The sequence below is a fragment of the Notechis scutatus genome, chromosome 6 (genome assembly GCF_049901735.1).
Source record: "Notechis scutatus isolate UNSWTSFEM ecotype Mainland chromosome 6, rNotScu1.2, whole genome shotgun sequence".
Taxonomy (NCBI): domain Eukaryota; kingdom Metazoa; phylum Chordata; class Lepidosauria; order Squamata; family Elapidae; genus Notechis; species Notechis scutatus.
This window is the reverse complement of record NC_142014.1, coordinates 77,451,391-77,475,671: the sequence shown is the minus strand read 5'-3', so window position 1 is coordinate 77,475,671 and position 24,281 is coordinate 77,451,391. Positions and strand designations below refer to the sequence as shown.

Here is a 24,281-nt window from a genome sequence, read left to right as displayed (position 1 = left end):
AGCTTCCAGTCCCCTAATCCTCTTTGTTGCTCTTCTCTGCGCTCTTTCCAGAATCTCAACATCTTTTTTTACCTCCTGGCGACCAAAACTGGATGCTGTATTCCAAGTGTGGCTTTACCAAGGCATTATAAAGTGGTATCATGAACACTTCACTCCTCCAGATGCTTCCCGCTGGCTTCTCTCCCCCCCCCAACTTTCCAACTTTCTTCCCAAACGGATCAGCACCTACAATCCAAAGGGGAGGGAGAGAGCGAAGGAGGCAGATGCACAGACAGACCGGGCTTCAAATACAGATCGTGGTTTCTTTTTTCGCCGGCAGTACCGAAATGCAACCAAGGTTCACCGGCTTCAGCACTACCGCTGGAACAGCAACAAGGGACGGAAAAGCTTGGCTCCAATAGGAAGCCCACTCCCCTTCGGTGGGATGGATTTCAGCAAGTCGGATTCTACACGCGCCGCTCCCAAATTTTGCCTGCCTGGAGAAGGGGCTGAAAGGTAAGCCTTGCTTGAAGGTGATCTGCCCACCCAGATTGTTTTGCCCCCCCCCCCACCTCAAATGGTGCCTAGACTCCTTTCTTCTCATTATTATGGTTTGTTGCCCTGTCAGCCAGATAATCCCAAAGATGCTTTTTTTTTTTTTAATAAAGGTAAACTGGACTTGGTTTTTCCTTGAAGACTGCTTCTCATCCAGGAAGCTTCTTGAGTCAGACAACACGGTCAGAACTGAAGAATCTTCTTGTCTGAGAAGCGAAATGTCTTCAAGGAAACAATGGATGGAAACTAACCAAGGAGAGAAGCAACTTGGAATGAAGGAGAAACTTCCTAATGGTGAGAACAATGAACCAGTGGAACCAGTTTGCCTTCTGATGTTGTGGGTGCTTCATCACTGGAGGTTTTTGAAGAGACTGGATGATCCCTTGTCTGAAATGAGGGATGGGCTCTCCTGCTTGAGCAGGGGGCTAGACTAGAAGACCTCCAAGGTCCCTTCCGGCTCTGTTCTGATTGATTCCGATTGAAAAAGCCCCTGGGGACAACCACGACCGAGAATGACTGAGAATCTCCGTAGACAGTCAGCCGGCTGTTCAGACTGGACTGAGCTATTGTGTCCTTCCTCAGGATTTGGAGTGAGCAGATGTGGGTATGATCAAGGTAACCTTGCAGGAGGTAAGCTGTTCCCAATAAAGCTGCCTTTTGCAATTGACCGATGGTGATTTGGTCAATGCCCATCAGTCATTTGCAAAAGGCAGCTTTACTCAGAATAACTTGCATCTCTTGATTGCTAATACTATTTATTATTATTATTATTATTATTATTATTATTATTATTATTATTATTATTATTATTATTATTATCTTTAGTGAGATTCACAGCCTTTGAGGCTGGTTGGTAGTTCAACAGCTCGAGTCCTAACCAGGGACCTAGGGACTGTTAAGATAGCATCGGAGGATATAAGCTGTTCCCAGTAGGCTGGGTTTTTTTTTTGTAGAATCAGGGTATTCAAGTCTGACAAATTCAGGATTTCCAAATAGCGAGGCAGCCCTTTAGGTATTGCTCCAAGGGCTCCAATTACAATTGGGATAACACACAATTTCTTTTTCCAAAGTTGCTCAACTTCAATTTGTAAGTCACGATTCTTTGTGGTTTTTTCTTGCTGCATCAGTGCGAAAATGGAATGTGTTTTGCTTTCTCTCTCTCTCTCTTTTTAAAAGAGAGACAACAAAGCCCACACTCTTCTAGCACTGATGATGTTAACTAGTTGGGTCATGAAATGTCTGCAAGAAAACCACCAAGCTCAGAGAGCACCAAGGACCCCACAGTTCAACCCTGAGCTACAATATTCTCTTCTATTGGGATGGTATTATTATTTCTTCACATGAGAAATTATACTGACCTGGGGCCTGTTATTCAATGGGATATTGTCATTATTATCCTAATGGATTCAACATGGAATCAAGGCTGTGAGCTCCAAGAAAATAATTTATTAGAATAGTTTTTCTTCAGTGTTTGCTTCCCAGATGTGCTAGGACATGATGAACTCATCTGACTGTACAACTTCCAAGTTATTATTTTTTTTTTAAATCATGGGAGAAATGAGTGGTTCAGATTTGCCTCTATTATAGAGGTGGGCAACTGTGGCCCCTTTACAACCTGTTGGATTTCAATTCCCAGAATTCCTGAGCAACCCCATCTCTACTAGGCCTACACCGCAAGATGATTGTGAAAAAGAGAGAAAAGGTAAGTATTTTCCTCTATCTTAAATATCTTGCCTTTCTCTTGTTTCTTTTTTAATCTTGATGGACCATTCTGCTTTCTGTTTCCTCTCAGTGCTAGACTAATACATTGTTATTGTTATTGTTAATAATAATAATAATAATAATAATAATAATAATAATAATAATAATAATAATAATAATAATAATCACACAGTCAGCCAGATGTTCAGACTGGGTTTGGCATTTCTGTCTACCTATCGAGTCCTTACCAAGGACCTGGGATGGGCAAATCTGAATATTGTTATTATTATTATTATTTCTTGTATTCATTAAACATGAAACTCGGTCAACTGAACATTTAAAAATGCATCACAAATATCACTGACTGGCGCTGATGGTTGATACGGGTTGCTGCCAGCATCCTAGGTATCAACCAACCCTCCTCCTCCTCCTCCTCCTCCTCCTCCTCCTCCTCCTCCTCCTCCTCCTCCTCCTCCTCCTCTTCTTCTTCTTCTTCTTCTCCTCCTCCTCCTCCTCTTCCTCCTCCTCCTCCTCCTCCTCCTATGTTTGTATATATCATTTCTTTTTTGATGGTTTTGCATTTTTTAAAAGTCTAAGCTGTTCCCCAATAAATCATTTTGGGGTTAGGCAGCCCTTAAATCTAATGTAATAAATACTTCAATAAATATATAGCTGTATCCTTTATCTTTCCCTTCCATTTATTTGTGTCCAGAACCGTAAAATAAATAAATTTATGGTTCTCTATCTTGCAGAAACAACCTCACCCTACCCCATCCTGTCTTGGCACCCAAGACAGAGCAAGCTTTGAAATGCTAGGTTACAATATTTGAGTATTGATTACGCTTGCTTAATTGGGATTTAGGCTCAAGCATCCCAAACAAATTCAGTTATACGCAGTAGTTTTAGAAAGGATCTGGCATGTATCTATTATTCATAAATAAGATAAAACACAGGGTGAAAAAAAGATGATAGAGAGACTAATCATTTGGTAGTTCAGTCTCCCCGACCTTCAAGAAAATTACTTCAAAATAAGCAGATTTTATCTGTGATTCCAAAGAATGTATGTATATGTATAACCATATGTACATTATAGGTAGATGCATATGTATGTAGGCTTACAAAGAACATTATGGAAACAAGTCCCCCAAAGTTTATGCAAGGATTTATTTCATAGAATGCTTTAGTCTGAAAGGACTTTGAGGTCATAGAGTCTGACCCCTTTCAGAGCTAGCATCCAAATTAAAGAGTACCAGACAGATGGCTGCTCATCTTAGGCTTAAATGCATCCTATTAAAGGGGCAGCAGAAATCCCCACTGTTTTTAAATGGGGCTTGGGACAGAATTAGGCTTTCTGATTAGAATATGGAAACTAGACTTCGGTTGATGGAGCCTAAAACCGCATTTGCTTTATTTGCTGCTACAGAACAGGGCTGAGTCGGGCTCAGTTGCCATTCTAGGTTCTTTTTCCAGGTGATTTAACTGAGACAGGATTTCCTCATCCTAAACCCCAGAATTTGATTCCTGTTCCCTAAAGGAACAACATGATTTTTGTTATACTTCCTTAAGTTCAGGGGGCTTAAAAAAAAAAAAAAAAAGCTCTTATATCTATTCTGTAATTCCCCTTTACTGTACCGTCGTGGGTTTCTGTCTAAAATATGGCCAACAAACTTTGAAAGGTGCCTGGATCATTTCTTTAATCTGGCATTTTGACCTACCGAAATAGTGATCCGGTAGGGATCTAAACCCTTGTGGCATGTACCATAAACTAGCAGGGTACCAGTGCTTCACTATGAAACTATGTGATCAGGCACGTTTTTGGGGAGGAAAATAAGGGGGAGGGGGAATTCTGCCTCTGCCTACCACCATCCATCAGTATTCATCTGGCTAGCGTCCTGTCAGTGTGTGAGAGAGTTGAGGGCTGTTTGGAAACTGAAAACTGTATTTGCTGTGTGAGCAAGAAGGAGACAGCAAGGAGCTTGGCTCAATTGTTCTGTACTGAATCTGCTTGGTGTTGTGAAACTGAAACTCCTCTCCTCTGTGTTTTTCCTTTGGAAGAGATTTATTTTCAGATGGGGAGGGGGAGTAGAACTCCTTAGCATCAGAGCGTGTTAATAATAATAATATACGAAATACTAATGCTCCGATGGTCATTTGGAAAAATCCTTTCTTAGTGAGCCCCTAGAAGCCAAGAGGAACATAGGTGCCAAATTTCAAGTTTGTAGGCTTTACGGTTCTGGAGCTTTTGTGATGATGCATGAGTGGTCTTTCGCTTTTACATCTACACAGAAAGATTCTTAAGTGTTTCCCTTTCCTCAGAGGGATCTTTTATTTATTTATTTATTTATTTATTTTTATTTATTTGATTTGCCAATTTTTACAAGATAATAAGTATAAGTGTATACATAGTTGTGAATACATGAAATGGGTACATATAAGAAAAATAAAAGAAGAATAAGAGAAACAATAGGACAGGGACGGTAGGCACGTTGGTGCGCTTATGCACGCCCCTACAGACCTCTTAGGAAAGGGATGAGGTCAATAATAGACAGTCTAAGGTTAAAGTTTTTGGGGTTTGGGAAGAAACTACAGAGTCGGGTAGAGTATTCCAGACATTGACCACTCTATTGCTGAAGTCGTATTTCCTGCAATCAAGTTTGGTGCGGTTAACTTTGAGTTTGTATCTATTGTGTGCTCTTGTGTTGTTATGGTTGAAACTGAAGTATTCATTGACAGGTAGGACATTGCAATGTATGATTTTATATACCATGCTTAAATCAGACCGAAGACGGCGTAATTCAAGGTTTTCTAGTTCTAGAATTTCAAGTCTGGTGGCATAAGGTATTCTACAACGAGTAGAGGAGTGGAGAACTCTTCTTGTGAAATATTTCTGGACTTTCTCAATTGTGCTAATATCAGATACGTAATGTGGGTTCCAGACTGATGAACTGTATTCAAGTATTGGTCTAGCAAATGTTTTGTATGCTCTGGTTAGTAGTGTGATATTACCAGAGAAAAAGCTACATAGGATTAGGATCTTGTTTTTAGTTCTTTCTTTTTACTTTATTTGAGGGGGCTGCCACAGAGAAGGGGGGGGGTCAACTTGCTCTCCAAACACCCGAGGGCAGGAGAAGAGATAACAGGTATGGAGCTCATGAAAGAGACATCCAGAAATCAGGAGAAATGCTCTGTCAGTGCAAACAATTGATCAAGTAGAATGGCTTGCCTTTAGTAGTTGCGGGTGGAGGTTTACAAAACTAGACTGGACAAGCCTTTGACTGAGATGGTATAAAGCAGAGATTTCCAAACTTGGCCACTTTAAGACTTGTGGACTTCAACTCCCAGAATTCTCCAGCCAGCATAGAAGTCCACAAGTCTTAAAAGTTGCCAAGTTTGGGGACCCCCTGGTATACGGTCTTCTGCCTTGAGCAGGGGGTTGGACTAGAAGACCTCTGAAGTCCCTTCCAGCCCTGATTCTCTGTTTAATTCTTCCCCCTTCAAATGAAGCTATGGGGCAGGGAACAGCCATTCTGCCAATCTGACAGTTCACACACAAAACTCAACCCTCCCTGCATCCTGACCCGAACCTTTCCCCTGGGCTATTCGTTTTTATTTATCTTTAATGTTTAAATATTTTTTGGGGATAACAGAGTTGGAAGGGACTTTGTAGGTCATCTAGTCCAACCCCCCCCACCAAGCAGATAACAGATAATCAGAGTTGGAAGGGACCTTCTAGGTCATCTAGTCCAACCCCCCGCCCAAGCGGGAGACCCTACACCATTTCTGACAGATGGCAGTCCAGTCTCTTCTTGAAAGCCTCCAGTGATGGAGCTCTGATAACTTCCAAAGGCAACTTCTGTTCCATGGGTTGATTGTTCTCCCTGTCATAAAGTTTATCCTTATTTCTAGGTTAAATCTCTCTTTGTTCAATTTCCATCCATTATTCCTTGTCTGACCTTCGGGTGCTTTAGAAAATAGCTTGTCCCCTTCCTCCTCTCTGTGGCAGCCCCTCAAATATTGGAAGACGCCTTCCTGTCTCCCCTGGTCCTTCTCTTCACTGGACTAGCCAGGCCCAGTTCCTGCAACCGTTCATCGTATGTTTTAGCCTCCAGTCCCCTAATCATCCTGGTTGCTCTTCTCTGGACTCTTTCTAGAGTCTCAACCTCTTTTTTTATAATGTGGTGAACAAAACTGGACGCAGGACTCTAGGTGTGGCCTTACTAATAAGGCTTTATAGAGTGGGTATTAGTGCCTCCCTTGATCTCTACTACCCCACTTCTGATAAACGGAGGCCTCAGCCCCACACTCCCTGCAAAGGCCTAGTATCGGAGCTGCAGAAAAGCTCAACTGTTCTCCCTCCACTCACCTCCCTTCCTCTTCCCTCCCAGAGTGGCGGCATCTCCTCGGCCAGCCAGGGTAGAGATGCTGTGAGAGGCTGGCACTTTTGAGTGTGAGCCCCAGCCGCTTGGCTTCACTGTCGGGAGGAGTTCTCCCTCTCCCTGTTTGCAATGCCAACCCCTCCCCCCCGCTGCCCCAGGCCTCTTAATTGTCTCTTTCGTGATCTGGTGATTCCTCCCCACCCCTTGCACCGGGCGAAAGTCGGCCAGACCTACTTCTGGGATCTTCAACTTGCCAACTCTTCGCTGCAGGAGCCTCCTGGCCCCCCCCTGCCAACCACTCCCCAGCCCTGGCAAGGCGCTGCTGGTCTTGTTCACCAAAGATGGTGCAGTCACATTTCCTTCTCTCTATTCCCCCTCCCCCCAAAAAAATCTCTTCCCCCTCCCTGCACCCCTGGGACTTTTTATAAATCTGGGCTTGCAGTCACATTTCCTTCTCTCTATTCGCCCCCCCACACACACACACAACCCCCACCCCGGACTTTTACCAAATAAATCTGGAGCTTTGCCCCGGGTACTGCAGGACTCCACGGCCAGCCAGCGACTCCTTGCACCAGCTTGGTAAGGAGAGTTTTATTTGTTTATTGAGCGTAGGGCATCTTCGGAGGTCGTGCAAAAGCTGGTAATAACAACCCTAATAAAACACACATCGTTACATACAGGCGCGGATACAAGGAAACGTCGGCAAAAATGTGTTTGTGTGTGTGTGTGTGTGTGTGTGAGAGAGAGAGAGTGAGTGAGAATGGGTTCAATGAAACATCCTGTGTATACACACACACATATATTTTTGCATGTTTCATTGAACTTCTTCCTTCCGTTCCTTCCTCTTCCCTTCTTCCTTCTTCTTCCCTTCCTCTTTCTTCTTCCCTCCCTCCCTTTTTCTTCCCTTCCTTCATTCCCTTCCTTTCCTTTAGTCCCTTCCTTCCTTCTTCTTCCTTCCTTTTTCTTCCCTTCCTTCCTTCCTTCCTTCCTTTATTCCCTTCTTTCCTCTTCCTTCCTTCCTCCCTCCTTCCTTTCCTTTCCTTCTTCTTCTTCCTTCCCTTCCTTCCTTCTTCTTCCTCCCTTCCTTCTTCTTCCTTCCCTCTTCCTTTCCTTTTTTCTTCCTCCCTTCCTTTTCTTTCCTTCCTTCCTTCTTCCTTTTTCTTCCCTTCCTTCTTCTTCATTCCTTCCCTTCCTTCCTCCTTCCTTCCTCTTCCCTTATTTTTTTCTTCCCTTCCTTCCTTCCTTAGTTCCCTTCCTTCCTTCCTCTTCCCTTTCCTTCTTCCTTCCTCCCTTCATTTCCTCCCTTCCTTCTTCTTTCTTCCTTCCCTTCCTTCCTTCCTTCCTTCCTTTTTCTTTCCTTCCTTCCTTCTTCTTCCTTCCCTCCTTCATTTTTCTTCCCTCCTTCCTTCCTTCATTTTCCTTCCTTCCTCTCCTCCTTCCTTTCTTCCTTCCCTTCCTTCTTCTTCCTTCCCTTCCTTTTCTTCCTTCCTTCTTTCTTCCTTTTTCTTCCTCCCTTCCTTTTCTTCCTTCCTTCCTTCCTTCCTTCCTTTTTCCTTCCTTCCTTCCTTCTTCTTCCTTCCTTCCTTCCTTCCTTTTTCTTCCTTCCCTTCCTTCCTTTCTTCCCTTCCTTCCTTCTTCCTTCCTTCCTTCCTTCCTTTTTCTTCCTTCCTTCCTTCCTCTTCCTTCTTCTTCTTCCTTCCTTCCTTCCTTTTCTTCCTTCCTTCTTTCTTCCTTCCCCTTCCTTTCTTCATTTTTCCTTCCTTCCTTCCTTTCTTCCTTCCTTCCTTCTTCTTCCTTCCTTCCTTCCTTCCTTCCTTCCTTCCTTCCTTCCTTCTTTCTTTCCTTCCTCATCCTTCCTTTTCTTCCTTCTTCCTTCCTTCCTTCCTTTATTCTTCCCTTCCCTTTCCTTTCCTTCCTTCCTTCCTTTTTCCCTTCCTTCCTTCCTTCCTTCCTCTTCCTTCCTTCTTCCTTCCTTCCCTTTTCTTCCCTTCCTTCCTTCCTTTTCTTCCCTTCCTTCCTTTTCTTCCTTCCTTCCTTCCCTTTCCTTTCCTTCTTCCTTCCCTTCCTTCCTTCCTTTTCTTCCTTCCCCTTCCTTTTTTCCCTTCCTTCATCTTTCCTTCCTTTATTCCCTTCCTTCCTTTTTCTTCCTTCCTTCCTTCTTCCTTCCTTTCGTTCCTTTTTATTTCCTTCCTTCCTTCATTTTCCTTCCTTCCCTTCCTTCTTCTTCCTTCCTTCCTTCCTTCCTTCCTTCCTTCCTTTTTTCTTTCCTTCCTTCCATCCTTCTTCCTTCCTTCCTTTTTCTTCCTTCCTTCCATCCTTCCTTCCTGCTTCTTACTTCCTTCCTTCCTTCCTTTTTCTTTCCTTCCTTCCTTCTTCTTCATTCCTCCTTTTTCTTCCCTTCCTTCATTTCCTTCCTTTCTTCTTCTTCTTCCTTCCTTTTTCTTCCCTTCCTTCCTTTCCTTCCTGCTTCTTCCTTCCCTTCCTTTTTCCTTCCTTCCCTCCTTCCTTCTTCCTTCCTTCCTTCCTTTTTCTTCCCTTCCTTCCTTCTTCTTCTTCCTTCCTTTTTTCCTTCCTTCTTTCCTTCCTTCCTTCTTCTTCTCTTCCTTCTTCTTCCCTTCCTTCCTTCCTTCTTCTTCCTTCCCTTCCTTTTTTCTTCCTTCCTTCATTTCCTTCCTTCCTTCTTCTTCCTTCCTTCTTCCCTTCCTTTATTCCCTTCCTTCCCTTTCTTTCCTTCTTCCTTCTTTCTTCTTCTCTTCCTTCCCTCCTTCCTTTTTCTTCCTTCCCTTCCTTTTTCCTCCCTTCCTTCCCTTTCTTTTTCCCTTCCTTTCATTTCCTTTCCTTCTTTCTTCCTTCCTTCCCTTCCCTTCTTTCCTTCCTTTATTCCCTTCCTTCCCTTTTCCTTCCTTCCTTCCTTCTTTCCTTCTTCTTCTTCTTCCTTCCCTCCTTCCTTTTTCTTCCTTCCCTTCCTTTTTCCTCCCTTCCTCCCTTTCCTTCCTTCCTTTTTTCCCTTCTTTCATTCCCTTCCTTCCTTTTTCTTTCCTTCCTTCTTCCTTCCCTTTTCTTCTTCCTTCCTTCCTTCTTTTCTTTCCTTCCTTCCTTCCTTCTTCTTCTTCCCTTCCTTTTTTTCTTCCTTCCTTCCTTCTTCCTTCCTTCCTTCCTTCTTCTTCTTTCTTCCTTCCTTTTCTTCCCTTCCTTCCTTTTTTCTTCTTCCTTCCCTTCCTTCCTCTTCTTCCTTTCCTTCCTTCTATCCTTCCTTCCTTCCTTCCCTTCCTTCCTTCCCTCCTTCCTCTTCCTTCCTTCTTCCTTCCTTCCTTCCTTCCTTCCTTCCTTCTTCCTTCCTTCCTTCCTTCCTTCCTTCCTTCTTCCTTCCCTTCCTTCCTTTTCCTCTCCCTCCCCCTCCCTCTTCACCCCCCTCTCTATATCTACACACACACACACACACACACACACACACACACACACACACGTATAAAAGAAAAGGAATACCCCAATATACGAAGCGAAAGATAAAACCGCCGGGGCTGGGGAAATGGGGCTTCTTTGCCACGATCTTGCATGGGAAGGGGCTGGGGTATCCCATTCTGGGCGGGGGTGCGGGGAGGGGGCGGTTGTCCCGCGGCGGCGGATCTCCGGAATCCGCGTCTCCTTCGGCTTTTTTTTTTTTTTTTTCCTCCTCCTCTTTCGCTTCTCCGCCGCCGCCGCCGCCGCCGCGGAGTCACGTGGGAATCCCCGAAGTTTCCATAGCGAGGCCTCCGGGCGTCACATGATGGCCACGATATAACGAAACAACATTGGTAGCGCGAGAGAGGAGCCTCGGCGGAGCGCAGCGCGGTGCGCGGGCGGACAGCGCGCAAGGAACTTCAGGCGCGGGGCCGAGACTGCTGCGCCTTTTTCTTGTTGGTGCTCCGGGCAACCTGCGCAGGATCGGTAGGAAAGAGAGAGGGGTGGGGATGGGGGGTGGGGTGGGGTTTGCAAAAGGAGGAGACCCCCAACTTTCGGACATCCCCCCCCCTCCAGTTCCCTGCGATCCCTCCTCCCCAGCCTCGGAAGGGCTGGCCCAGCGCAACTAAACCTGCGTGGGAATTGCACCTGTTTTCCACGCGGGTCTCTTTTCCTTTCCCACCCACTCCTCCCTCCGACTTTCTTTGGATGGGTTTTTTTTTTGCGGGGGGCACGGGAGACAGAAAGCAGCAGAGAAGATTTCGGGGATCCGGGAAGAACAACGATCGATCGATCTCCCGGTTGCGGGGGGAGAGAGAGAAAGGTGGTTTTTTTTTTTTTTTTGCGATTTCTGGACACGCGGGACGTTTTGCCACTTTTTTTGGGGTGGTGGTGGTTGGGGAAGCCGAGAAGGCAAAAGCACGCGCGGCGCGGATGCGGGGCACAGGACACGCAGGTCAAATTCTTCTCCTCGTTGGAAATAACTCAGATTTTAACAGAATTGGAAAGGGACCCTGCAGGTCATCTAGTCCGACCCCGTTTGCGGAAACCCTTTCAGCGTCTTATATACCGTTTTATTTTTTTTGAATGTACTTATTTACTTCTTTTGAGTTCTTAGGGGGGAGAGAAGAGATGCTGAGATGCTTTTGAGTGGGCACGAGTGGGGAGGGGGAGAGAGGGGCGTGATCTCTTCTTTTTAAACCCAAGCACGATTTCTCGGTTGTTATGAAAAGCTCGGTCCTGGGAAAGGGAGTCCGGGGACGGCTTAGGAAGCCGGGACGGGGGAAGTCTCCTTAGCGGGGGATGGATGAGGGAGGGAAGACTCGCCTTGCAAAGCGAGATGCGCCACGGCGAGGTGGCGGAGGAGCGGCGGGCGGGCGGCCGAGCTGCTGCTGCTGCTGCTGCCCCGGCTGGCCGCCTGTCTCGGCGGGAGCTCCGCGCACGGCTCCTCTGGGGCTGCGTGCGCGTCGCTCCTTCCCCCCCGCCGCCTCTGATGTCCGCATTCCAGCTAATGTTGCGCAGATAAAATTCAAACTCGAGGTAAACAGACGGGGAAGAGGAGGAGGAGGAGGAGGAGGCGGCGGCGGCGGCGGCGGCGGCGGCGGCGGGCGAGGAAGCCAAACCCGCTCGCCGGCCTCCCGATCCCACCTCCTTGCCCGAAGGAGAGACCCTTGCCTCTTCTTAAGTCCGAGCTCTTGGTTTTGGTGTTGGGCTTCGCGCCGCTCCGGAGCTCATCCTCCGCAGCCGGTCCGGGATCGGACATCTAACCGGGGACACGACGCTTCGCTCGGGCTCGGAATCCGAGGAGTGGAGTTGGGGAGGGGAGAAAGACGGCGAGATGGAGCCGGTGGAAGGATGCGACTCCCCTTCCTTCTTCTTCTTCTTCTTCCTCCTCTTCCTCGCCCGGAGCGGCGTCTTCTCTCCGGAGCCCGCCGGCCGGGGCGTCCCTTCCCCGACCGCTTCAGGTGCCCGACAGCCTCGGAGATCCGGTCTCCGGTTTGGACGCCTTCCAAGGACATGATGACGACTGTAGATCTCTCTCGCTCTCTCTTTATATATATATATAATTATATATATATAATTTCCTAATTTTTTTTCCCCACGGTTTTGTTTTTGGTTTTTTTTTTGCTTTGCTTTGGGTACCAAAAAGGATCGGAGCGGCCGTAGGTATTGGAACCACTTTGGTCTTAGGGGTTTGGAAGGTGGGTGGGAGGTTCGGGTCCGCCCCAGCAAAGTTTCAGGATGTGACGGCTAGTGGTCAGAGCAACCTAGTGGTTGTTTTTTGGGGGTGGGGGGTGGGGGGATGTATAATGAAGAAACAGTTTGGCTGACCCCGATTCCTTCCCCTTTTCCAGTCGGTCCCTTTCATAATCCCCGGCCGCGTTTTATTTACATAAGAGACTTAAAGCAGCTGGGCAGCCTTTTGCCGCCAGTTACTTTTTTTTCTTTTTGCACGACAACCCTGCGAAGTAGGCCACAAAGGGACCGACCGATGTTTCCCCGAGGTTGGAACATCTTTTGGAACATTTAAGGGGGGGGGGGGAGTTTTTGGAAACGTCCCTAAGGGGAGAAACTCGGGAGGGCTGGCCAGTTCCCCAAGCAGAGGCGGAGGGGATGTTCGCCTCTTTAGATGGGAATAACGTGTCTTAGATGAAAAAAGAAAGTAGCCAGAATGTTCTTCTTCTTCCATCTTCACTCCCAGAAGACGAAGGCTCCTCTTCCTCCTCCTCCTCTTCCTCCAAAGAGTAGATCCAGCTGGAGGTGATGGCGGCTTAAGAAAAGGGCAGGAGGAAGGCGGATTCATTTTGGCTTCTGTCCAGCCAGGAAAAGAGCTTTTAAGGCAGGTGCAATTTTCATACCTTTGCCCCGGCAGGGACTGGCCAGCTTCCCTCTGGCTCTAGCGGGGAGGGGAGGGGAGGGAGGGCTATTGCTGAAATCCCCTTCCCTTCCCCAGCTCTAAAATGCAAAAGAGAAGTGTCAAGCTCCCCCCCCCTTTTTTTAGGGTGAGTGTGTCTGCAGGGGCGGGACATGTGAGGGTCAGCTGCTGCGTTGAGACAGGACTGTCAGGGCTCTGCAGTGTTGCTTGTGGCGTGGGGAAGAAGGAAAAGTTGGGGGGGGCAGATGTAAGTGCCTTGCCCCCCCTCCCCTCCATGGCTGCCCTGCCCAGCTGTTTTAGGGGCTTCGATGAGGAGGTTGGGGGGGGTGTCTCTTTTTGGCAGAGCTGGTGGAGGTCTCCCCATTAGGCTTCTGACATAAGGCAGGATTTCCATTTCTGACGGTCCAGCCTTGAGTTTCAGAAAGACGTAATATGGGAGTTTGTGTACTCTGCAAAGGGAAGCAATTAGTTAACTGCAGGTGGAGAACAGGAGGAAGGATATGGGGAGCGGAACTGTAGATGTTATTTTTTTTTATTTATTGTCAGATTGGAAGTCCAGCTGCTCCTCCCAGGCTTGTAGGGAGGGGAGGGGTTTAACAGAAGCAATAATTAATAACAGGGCACCCTAATCCAAAGGAATAACGGAGAAACAACAGACAGTTATTCCTTGACTTACAGCCCAAACTTTCCATAGCTAAACCGGACCGTTTTAAGCGAGCGTTTGCCCCATTTTGCAATATTTCTGGCCACAGTTGTTAAGTGGATCACTGCTGTTGTTCAGTTAATAACACGGTTATTGAATCTCGCTTCCTCGTTGACTTGGCTTGTTTGAAGAGTTGCAAAAGAGGATCATGTTGATAGAGGTTTGCCAAGCGCCTGAATTTTAATCGTGTTACGGGGTGTGTGTGTGTTGCAACAGTCATTAAGAGCAAAAAACAATCGGACAGTCGCTTAATGAACCACTGTTAAGTCGAGGACTACCTGCATATAATGGGTCAGTGTAAAGTCAGAGTGACAGACTAAAGGCCAGTGTAAACAAATACTTTCTTCGGTTCTTTTCCAAGGTTTGTGCACGCTTCTTAACTTGTTTCTTGTTTCTCCTTGTCAACTTGGGTTTCCCGTGCAGTTTTGCAGCTCCCGTAGAATTTGACCATTTTTGAAATTAATAGGTTTAGCTTTTCTTTGGGAGAGGTTTTGGCTGTGATGGGCTGAAGATTCGGGTCTGTTAGTGGCAAGCCAGACAAAATATGTCTTCTGGGTTTGTATATAAACAGAAAGAGAGAAGGGTTGAGGGAACGCAGAAAGTAAAGTACGTTATTAAAATTTTGGCTCTCCTTTTTGGCTAGAATTATGACGCAGTCTATATTTATGCACATGCTCTACACTTATACTGCATCATTTACCTTCAATAAGGTAGTTACTTATAAGTATCCTTAGGTATTTGGCTCCCTAAAAGTGATGGTAGGTAACTGGGTATCATTAAAAAGGAATAGTGAAAAACTGGAGAAGCAGCTGGTTGGTTTTTTTTTTAAGGCCAGAAAGATGCTTTTCCAGTATTATTATTTTTTTAATAGCGACAATAAATTGATTTATTTTTTTCCAAAATGGAGAAATCCTGTACTAAACCTGTCTCTAAATATTAGCACTGGGTTTAGCCATCCTCATTCTCCTTAAAAGGAATTGGAATTAATTTTAGGTTTCTGTATATCCGATCGAAGATAAGAAAACATGTAGTCAGAAAAGCTGATGAACGTATTTAGGATGAAGACAGGAGTTGCATGCGGCTGTATTCATATAATCATGAAACTCCTTCTAGATTAAAAGCAAGTACTATCTACCCCAGCCGTTGATAGCTTTGGAAAACAGCCCTCCAAAATACCGATTCAACTTTTTAATTTTTTTATCAACGTCAGATAATTTCTCTTCTCGGAAGAGGGGTGCTATGGAGCCAGCTAACAAGGACAAGTTTTTTTAATTTGCGTCTAGTGTAACAGTAAAAAAAAAAAAGAAGAAGAAGAAGAGAGAGAAGGTGCCAGTACTCTTGTGTCACCGAGAATGTACCGCAGAAACCGTGTTCTAGAATGTTCTTCTCAGTTTGGGTGTTTTGCAGATGTAAACCGACTCTTGTAATTCTCAGGGAATTTGGAAGGCGCTTCGTTAGGGATGGGCAGTTTTAAGAATCGGTGGTGTTTGGGTCCAGAATAATCTTGTGAAAAGAGGCATTTGTTTTCAGATGAAGGCATTAGCTTGAACTGAGGAGCCCAATGTGAATGGAATTCATCATTGCATTCCACCTCACAGGCATCTTGATTTGTTAGGATTAGTTTTGTAACCTAGCTGCTGACTCACTAAGAGAGTTAAAACTGTGGGCCAGTCTTGTAAATCCAGTTCTGGGGACGAATGGAAAGAATGACCTCACAGCGATTCTTAAAGCAAAAATAAGGGGGTACCCAGCACCTTTAAACGTCCTGCGGCTGTGTCCAATGTGACTTGATAAAGCTTTAAGGAGCCAAATCAAAGCACGCAGCATACTTTAGGGAGAGAGATTTAGCCTCATAGATGTGGTCCCTAGAGGGACATGTCTTCAATTGGGATGACGAGATGCGAGATCACATCCCCTTAGCCACGTTGCTTCCTGCCCTGTTCCTCTAGCTGCAAGTCAGCTAGCTTGGTGCAAACTTATGTAAGAAATGAGGAATGGTAATTGCATTCTACATAAAAAAAAAGCCATCTGTAGCTGGGCTGGATTAAAAGAACAGAAGTTAAGTGTGCGTACGTCATGGCATTTGCGTGAGAGATTTTATTACAGAATGCAGGGTTTTGATGGCAAAAGAGGTTTGTTTTAGCAAGGGGTGTGTGTCGAATCGATTGCAGGATCCGATAGGATCCATTCCAGTTCAGTTTGGAATGAAATTGTGGACTGGGCACATGGTTGAAGAGTTTATACTATTCAGGTTGGTCACAAGCAGCGGTGATGTACAGAGCATCTGACTATGGTAGATAATGCAATTAAGAATGTTGGTTTTTGAGTGCCTGTGAGAATTCTCCAAAGACAGACATCCCCAAAACACATAGGTTATACCTCCATATTAAGCAGGTTGTGTAGAGAGATTGTTGCAAAACAGGGCATTAAGGGAACTGACAACATACGTGAATCTCAGACTCCTAGGAAGACAGTAAATTTCTCAGACCATGGTCCTTGGATAGGGTGTTTCCTTATTCTGTTGGCACAGAAGGTGTTGATTTCCTGGGCAAGCAAGCATTGGTGCCTAGAATCCACAATATGGCCCTTTCTTTTTAGCTAGGTGAGAATGTGTTTATATCTATATATATATCTTCTCCAGGGTGATCTGTCTCCAATCTGGTTTTTCTAGGCTATATACCCACATACCTGGAGGGTCCTAGGTGCTTTCTGAGCTTGGTTGTTTTCTTGCAGACATTTCATGATGCAAGTAAGCAACATCATCAGTGCTAACAAGGAGGGTTCTCAATTTATATTCTAGTGACTTGTCTTGGGAATCGTCTTGGAGATTCTTCAAGGAACTGCCAAACCAAGCTAACAGTGAACAGCCCAACCAAACAACCTCCAAGACAGACAGACAGGGCAAGCCACTAGAATATAAATTTGAGAGTGAATGCCATTCCCTTGTAGCATTGATGACGTTACCTAGGTGGGTCGTGAAAGGTCTGCAAGAAAACAACCAAGCCCAGAGAGCACTGAGGAGTCCAGGTCAACTCTGAGCAACAAATATTTTTATTTATCGGGACTCCATTTCTGTACCCAAAAACCTGCTTTTAACTCAAGTGTTTTCATTTTCATATTTCTTGGGAGGAGGAAGCCTTGCCTGAGGTATCCCGTTTTATTTAGGCATTTATTTATTTTGCCGAGAGGCGGGCAGTCCTGTTCCTGGAGTTGTTTGGCTGGAAGAGGCTTGTCCCTCTGACTCACCCCTGTGATGTGGGATGCTTGGCTCAAGGGCTTGTGTGGCTTGGCCAAGAAACCATGTTTTGGGCTGGGGATATTTTCGTGGCGAGCCGGAGTTGCTTTCCAAGGAGGAAGGGAAGGTGGTTGGCGGCTCAGCCTGTTGAGCCCACCCTGCGTTGGGGGTGGTAAACCAGGATTTGTGGTTTAAGCTTGGGCAAGCCAAGTTCTTTTTTTGGGGGGTGCAGGCAGCTTGCTTTCCGGGCAGTGGAAGACTCCGTTCTTCCAAACCCGGCTAAAGCCAAGCCCCGCTCAGGATTCGCACGGGGGACCGGGGAGAGAGAGGGGTCGCCTTGTAGGAGGCAGAGGAGGGCGCGCGTGCCGGCCCGGGAACAGCCGCGCGAGGTTTGTTTTGACAGCCGGGTTCCTCCTCTTCTCCACCCCCGCCTCCCTCCGGATCCTGACTCCAGGCCCCGCCCCCTCCCAGCCAATAGAAACGCGGCTCGAGCCAAACAAGCGGCGGCCCGGCTGGGCCCCGCCCCTCCCTCCGCGGCTTCGAGCCAATCGCCTTCTCCCGATTCTCTCCGGGCCTCGCTACGCCCTCCCTCCCTTCCCCCCTCCCTTCCTTCCCAGGGTTTGTTATGGTCCGGCCTCGTGCCGCCGGCTGCCTTCGTCACGCGGCTGGGCCTCGCGCCGCCCCTTCCCGCTCGTCTCCCCCTCAGCCTCGTGCTTCTTCCTCCCCGCCCACTCGTCCGCGCGCGCCCTTGCAGGCGGGCTTCTGATTGGCTGGCGGGGAGAGGCGCCCTGCGTTCTCTCCCCCGCCCCCGCCCTCGCTTTCCCTCATTACTTTTCCCTTCAGGCTTTTGATCCTCGACTGAGGCGAAGGGGAAAAAAAAAAAAATCCCTTTCCTGTGAAGGGATAAAACCGGCCCGCGGCGAGTTGCCGAGGTCAACCTTGGGTTCTTGGCAGGCCGCTGAAAAACCGGAGCCCTTCGTCGACCCCTCGCGGGCCTCTTGAAAGGCCGGACTCACGGACCCATAAGCCGCAGCCGTTCAGGGCGCCAGGGGGGAAGGAAGAGAACTTTCCTGCGGCCCCCTGTCAGAACAGTTGGCCGTTTAACTCTTGTAGGACAGGCTGCAGTTCCACAGGGAAAGGGTTCGCAGGGCTGGCGGGTGAGGTTAGGAGAGCTGCAGCTGCCAGACTTCTGCCTGTCAAGGAGAGGCAGCTAAATAAGAGTTTTAGCACGGTTTTTCCTAATAATGTTTTAATCTGGGTCGTTGGAACGTTTTAATTATTATTTACTTGTTTTATAATAACTTGTAAGCTGTCAGATAGCTTGTAGGAGAGAAGATGGGTAATAATAATAATAATAATAATAATAATAATAATAATAACAACAACAACAATAACAATAACAACAACTTACAAATTGAAGTTGAGCGACTTTGGAAAAAGAAATTGTGTGTTATCCCAATTGTAATTGGAGCCCTTGGAGCAATACCTAAAGGGCTGCCTCGCTATTTGGAAATTCTGAATATATCAGACTTGAATACCCTGATTCTACAAAAAAACACCCTACTTGGAACAGCTTATATTATCCGATGCTACCTGAACAGTTTCTAGGTCCTTGGTTAGGATTCCATCTGTTGAGCTACCAACCAGCCCCAAAGGCTGAATCTCACCAAAGATTAACCACAATAAATAATCATAATCATTAGCACCAGTCAGTGGTATTTGCATACATTTTTAAATGTTCAGTTAACTGAGTTTCATGTTTAATGAATAAAAGAGTTAATATAACTATAACAATAACAAAATATGGGTTGGGAACAGCAGGGGTGGAACCACAGCCAGGTGATTTTGGCAGATCTTGAAAAAGTGTTAAGAGTTGGGCTTGTGTTGCATTGGGATGGAAAGACCACTTGGAGATCACAGTTGGGGGGGGGTAGGGAAGTCCCTCCTGGATCAGGGCAGCAAAGGAGTTGGTGTTGTTTGTAAGAAAGCATGAATGTGTCCAGAAGGTCATCAGGAGAGAGAACCTGGCAAGGTAGCGCAGTGATTAGAGTACTGTACTGCAGGCCACTTCTGCTAACTACCCGTTGCCTGCAATTTGGCAGTTCAAATCCCACCAGGCTCAAGGTACCTCATAGAATCATAGAATAACAGAGTTGGAAGGGACCTTGGAGGTCATCTAGTCCAACCCCCTGCTCGAGCAGGAGAGTCTATTCCAAAGATTAGCCTCTGCCTTGGATCGAACTTACAGCCTCTTGATTGTGAGGCGAGGTCACAATCAAGAGGTTGACCCATCCTTCTGAGGTGGGTAAAATGAGGACCCAGATTTTTGGGGGCAAGACACTGACTCTTAGAGAGGGCTGTAAAGCACTATAAAGCAGTATATAAGTCTTATTGCTATTGCTAAGGTGGCAGGGCCTTCCAACTTTGTTTTAACATGAAGCAGGTTAGGAGAGCATTACTATCAGCAGAATAGGCTGTCAGAAACCCCTGGGCTGTAGGCTAGTATGTGAAGTCAGAACATGTCCTGGAAGAAGACGGTGACAGATAATTTCAGTTTTTCCAAGAAAACATCGTGGGTGTAAGTAAGAAGTTGGCGGGAGTTGCTTTCAATGCAGGAGAGGTGTTAGAAAAAAAAATTGGTTTACCTGAAGGAAATATAACTTTTTTGCTTGTGCAATAAGAATGCTTCATTGACAACAGTGGGAGTTAATGGGTAGGTTATCAAGTGACCTGTTGCAAAAATCCAACGACAAGATGGCTTTAAAGGAGATCCTTTTGCTGCCATCTGGTGGTGTTTGGACATTTGCTGTCCAGCTCTTTAAATTAGCCCTTCGTTTTCAGATATCTTTCACAACTACAGTGGGATCTTTATTGCAGAAAATATAAAAACATGTTATTTTTGCTACTAGGGAAATTCGATAACTATTTTCAATATATGCACTTTCCCCCCTTTCCAGACTAAGCCAATTTTTTTTAAAAAAAGAGTACCTGGTTGGTGCATATTTGTCACCAGGCAGGCCGATGGACCGATCCTGAGGAAAATAAAGGCTCATCTTCACCTTTACTAACAGTTGGGAAGAGGGCAGTTTGGCAGATGAGATTGTTAAGAAGTTGGACATCCTGTTCAGAAGTTGGATAAGGACTATAGATCTTGTAAATTTGTAGAAGTCCATGATAGGTAATGCAATCTATATATTCCTATCAGTATATGCAAATAGGCTGTCATAAGTACTTTTTAAAAAAATAATATTTTCGGAATTTAGGTAGGAGGCTTCCCTGATTTTCCACGGGAGAAGAATGCTTCAATTTTGACGACATTGCAATTTTTTTTCTTGGTATATCCAGTCTGTTAGCTTTCAGGTGATACAGAAAATTAGTTTTAGGAAGCAATTGTGGATAAATTCTTGTCAAGACAGTGCTGTTTTTTCTTTCTGTTCTAAAGGCACTTAAAAGCTAATATTTGCAGTTGTTTTGGCCAGCTCCTTTTTGACTTAAATAATGACAAGTCCATCAAGACATTTGTGTTTTTTGTATTGTCCTGCCCAATTACTGCTGTTAATATTTTTATTCATTAAGAAATATTTTTTTAAAAAACTTGCCAGCTTTTGAAGTAGCTAGGGTTTTCTGCTATAATCAGTATCACTATACATAATGTACTGGATTATAGCACTTTTATGATTATGATGATTGGATTATTAAAGGGCCATAACAGCTATTGTGCTGTTTGTGAAATTATACACATATTTATCAATCTATTTACATAACAAATGCCTGTGGTTTCATTTTGATGAACTAAGTGCCTGCCAAGTTTTAACAATGTTAAAATAATAAACCAAAATTGTTTTGTTTTGCTTCATTTTAAATGAAGAATTCCAATGTCAGCTATCAGAGATGTAGGCTGCAAAATCCAGGTGAACAGTGAATTCAGAAAGTTAAGTTTTCCCTGTGATTATCCATGTTTTTGCAGCCCAGATTTGGTAACTATTATCTAAAATGCAACTTGAAGGTAATGGTCTTTTTATGCTGTAAAGTAATCAGAATTTCCAATAATATGAGAACTACAGTATAATTCATTGATACCGAGAAAGCCTTCACCAAAAAGTATGTTTAACAAATAAATGCTTGCCGCAATATATAGTTCATCAGAGTTAAAAGTTTAAGATTTGCAAATTACACTGAGGATGAAGGCTCCAGCTGTGGTTGTTTAGAAAGCTGTCAATGCAACCCTGTGCCTTCTAAATAGCAGCATCTAAAAGCTGACATAAAGCAATTTTCTCTTTTAAAGTTTGGTTTAATATCCAAATAATTATATATGTATGAAGGTAAAACACTTGATCCCACAGCAGTGTAAATCTGAGAAAACTAGCCATGTTGATTAGATCCTTACAACAGCATAGATAATACCAACTATCATTTATACAGCAAATAATACATATGTTAAGTGTCACATCTGAAAAGTTCTGTAAGATTAGTAACTGACATTGGTTGGATTCATACATTACAGTAAAACAATGCAGACTACTGGTTCTAGGTGTTGAAGTCGATATATCTGGAGGCTACAGAGATTGGGGAAGAATGAATGAACCAGGCCACAGAAATTGGATTGAAACCCAGATATTGAAAGCTGCTGTCTTAAGCTAATGCCAGGACAATGTCAATTGCACAGTGGCAGATAGGACAGCACTCCAGAGGGTTAATGTCATTGCCCAGAAGTTCACTAGTTGCCCTCTCCCCTCTTTGGAAGAGCTTTATAGCTCCCACTGCCTTAAGAAAGTTCAAAACATTCTCAAAGATCCATCTCATCCTGGGCACCTTTTTTTTAACTATTACCATCTGACAGTACAGAATAATAAAAACAAGGACAAATAGGCTGAAAAACAACTTCTATCCCAGTAACTCAATTGGATTCTACTGTATAGTGCAATATTAATGTAATATCAGGGGGTTTCAATTCAATGTATAGAAGGATGTATGTTTGTGTTTATTTTCACAATCATAATATACACCAAAGATGGTATTTAATTTAGTTGTATGAGGTGCAGCGACAATAAAGTAAAGGAGGATTCAGAAATTCCTCAGACTTTCTGCCTTTCTGCTGAAGCAGATACTCAAACTGCAGACATCAATTGAGGCTTTTCAGTATCACTGTGATAATCTTAGAGCAGCATTGATCTACTACCTTGGTCCCTACATGAAATAAATCTTCACTGATGAGTTAGTTTGGGGGGGAATGGGAGACAAGAAACTAATGCTTACTGAAAAGTAAAAATGATCTCCTATTTTACCCCAGTAGCCATTGGGTTCCTGGGAGCCGTCCTTCTAAGCATATTAACAGTTCATTGAATCTGCAACTGAGATCAGGCTAGGGTGGTTTTCAGGAGAATGCCAAAAACAAGTTATTTCCAGGGAAATGAGGGGAATTCTCATAATTTAAGCCGTGAGCCATTTTATACTTTTTACTCTGTTTTCATTTGTTATTTGTGCCTGGTTTTCAACAGGATGTTTTACAGCATTATTTTTAATGTGCTTGGGTGTGTTTATAAATGTAAATAAATAACACATAGCCTTAGAAGTCCAGTGAGTTCTGTTCTGGATATACAGTATTAGATAAAGAGTTTACCATCAATTCTATGGAGAGAGGCTACAAAGTATTTTCTTTTTTTCTTTTTTCATCAGCAGGGGTAAAAATCTTCAGCAGTTGATTTCACCCTATTATGTAGCTGTTGGTGATAAGAGTCTTGTTCTGCCTTAAAAAAACAAAACAGCTGAAGTTGTTAACTCACTGGCTTGTCCTTTAAGGAAGTAGGGCAAAGCACAGAGGCCCGGTATGGGATAACTGAGAACTTAGTCATGTAAATAGAAGGGGAATTTACCTATTAGGAATAGAATGTTCTGTACATCTTTCTCTGATGTTTACGCAGATGCTGCGAGCACTCCCACAGCAGAGGAAACCACAATCTTTAATGTGTCAAATTGCTTAGAAACCGACATCTTAATCCATTGGACTGAATTATATAAGAATAAAAATCCAGTTCTAAAATCAGAATCATCAGATGCACAAGGAGAAATATTAAGAGATTTGTGGATCCAACCAAGTTGGATTAAAAGATCTGTGGATCCAACTAAATACCATAGAATCCTGCAGCTTGTTTCCAGCTATATTCCACTGAGCCATTTTGGAAGCATCACTGGACTCCTTGGTACTATGCGTTTGCACAACCTGCTATTAATAAGGTAAAATTGATTAGAATGCTAGTTTATGATTGTGTTGTGGAAACTATCAGCAGCATATTGTGTGAGCCAGCTCTTCAGATATAGCCATTAATTGTTTGGAGAATCATGTTTTGTGAACACAGCAATTTTGTTTTCTTAACTTGGATTAACACATTTATATGAACCTAGTCTTACTGATTCTGATTGTTTCTCTTAGATATCTTTAGAGTTTCCTCTGTTTCCTCATGCATTGAATGACCTTTTTGGGGATTATGCCATCCTTTTTCAAGAGGGAAGTTCAAGGTTTAGAATTACGAAGAGTCTGGTAGCACCATTTTTGATCAGCACATTTGATTAAAAGGCATAAGCATTTGCCTAAAATTCAACTTGAAGCTTATGCCTTTTGTGGTAAAATTTGTTAATCAGAAAAGTTTGTATATTTTAATAAAAAGCTTACATATTTTTAATAAATGGTGCTAGTTGCCAGACTCCAGATTTTTTTCTTTCTCCTATAGACTATCACAGCTCTAATGGTACAGGTTTGTAGAAATACCAAAACAGTAAACCATTAATTTAAAAAATCCTAAAAGGGCAGAAAAGCCAAGAGGTCCAAAATGGACTGGTACATTGCTTAGTGATCAATGACAGCTTAGTATCTGTTATTAGGTAGGAAGTGTTGAGGGAGAGAGAAGAGAGTCATAATAATAGAAATAATTGATCTGCTTCATTTTGTTGAAGTCCACAGTCTTCATTGCCAATAGACATAGATTTGTCTCTTGTTTTACAGTAAAGCAATATTCAACTTTTGCAAACAGAATGATGTGCCTTTTTACATTTATACATTTGAAAATTCTGACAATCGAAGTGAAATGGAGAGGCTAACCCATGTCTGAGATCCAGTAAAATTCATTTACCATATCTGATTTTTTAAATTTACCTTAGGAGTAAAGTATTTTCTATCAAGGGCGGATGCTTTCTTGGAGTTTGCAAAGAATTGTTTTCATCAGAATATGTGCCACAGATTGAATGGGAGGTAACCCCCTCCCATACAGTTGCCAGTTAAATGTATTCACAAATGTGAAACCAATTTAATAAATGTGTGATTTGTTCATGAACAATCAAATTAAGGGGGTGGGGACAGTAGCATTATAGATTCAAAAGAATGCATACCTAACATCCTATTAACCTGTTCACTTAACCAAA

General features: G+C 44.2%; 1 protein-coding gene across 9 annotated transcripts in view; it reads left to right on the top strand.

Moving 5' to 3' along the window:
* The first annotated feature begins 10,337 nt into the window (after nucleotides 1-10,337).
* Nucleotides 10,338-24,281, top strand: part of LOC113425383 (endonuclease domain-containing 1 protein-like) — a 132,019-nt gene continuing 118,075 nt past the window's right edge. For 3 of the 9 annotated variants that reach the window (XM_087968881.1, XM_087968884.1, XM_087968874.1), the window contains exons 1-2: nucleotides 11,518-12,218; nucleotides 12,754-12,891. The gene's annotated coding sequence lies outside the window, so the exon portion shown is untranslated. Of the gene's footprint in view, nucleotides 10,539-11,517; nucleotides 12,219-12,498; nucleotides 12,892-24,281 lie in introns of those variants that run through there. The other 6 variants (XM_087968878.1, XM_087968882.1, XM_087968877.1 and 3 more) reach the window with 2 other exon arrangements.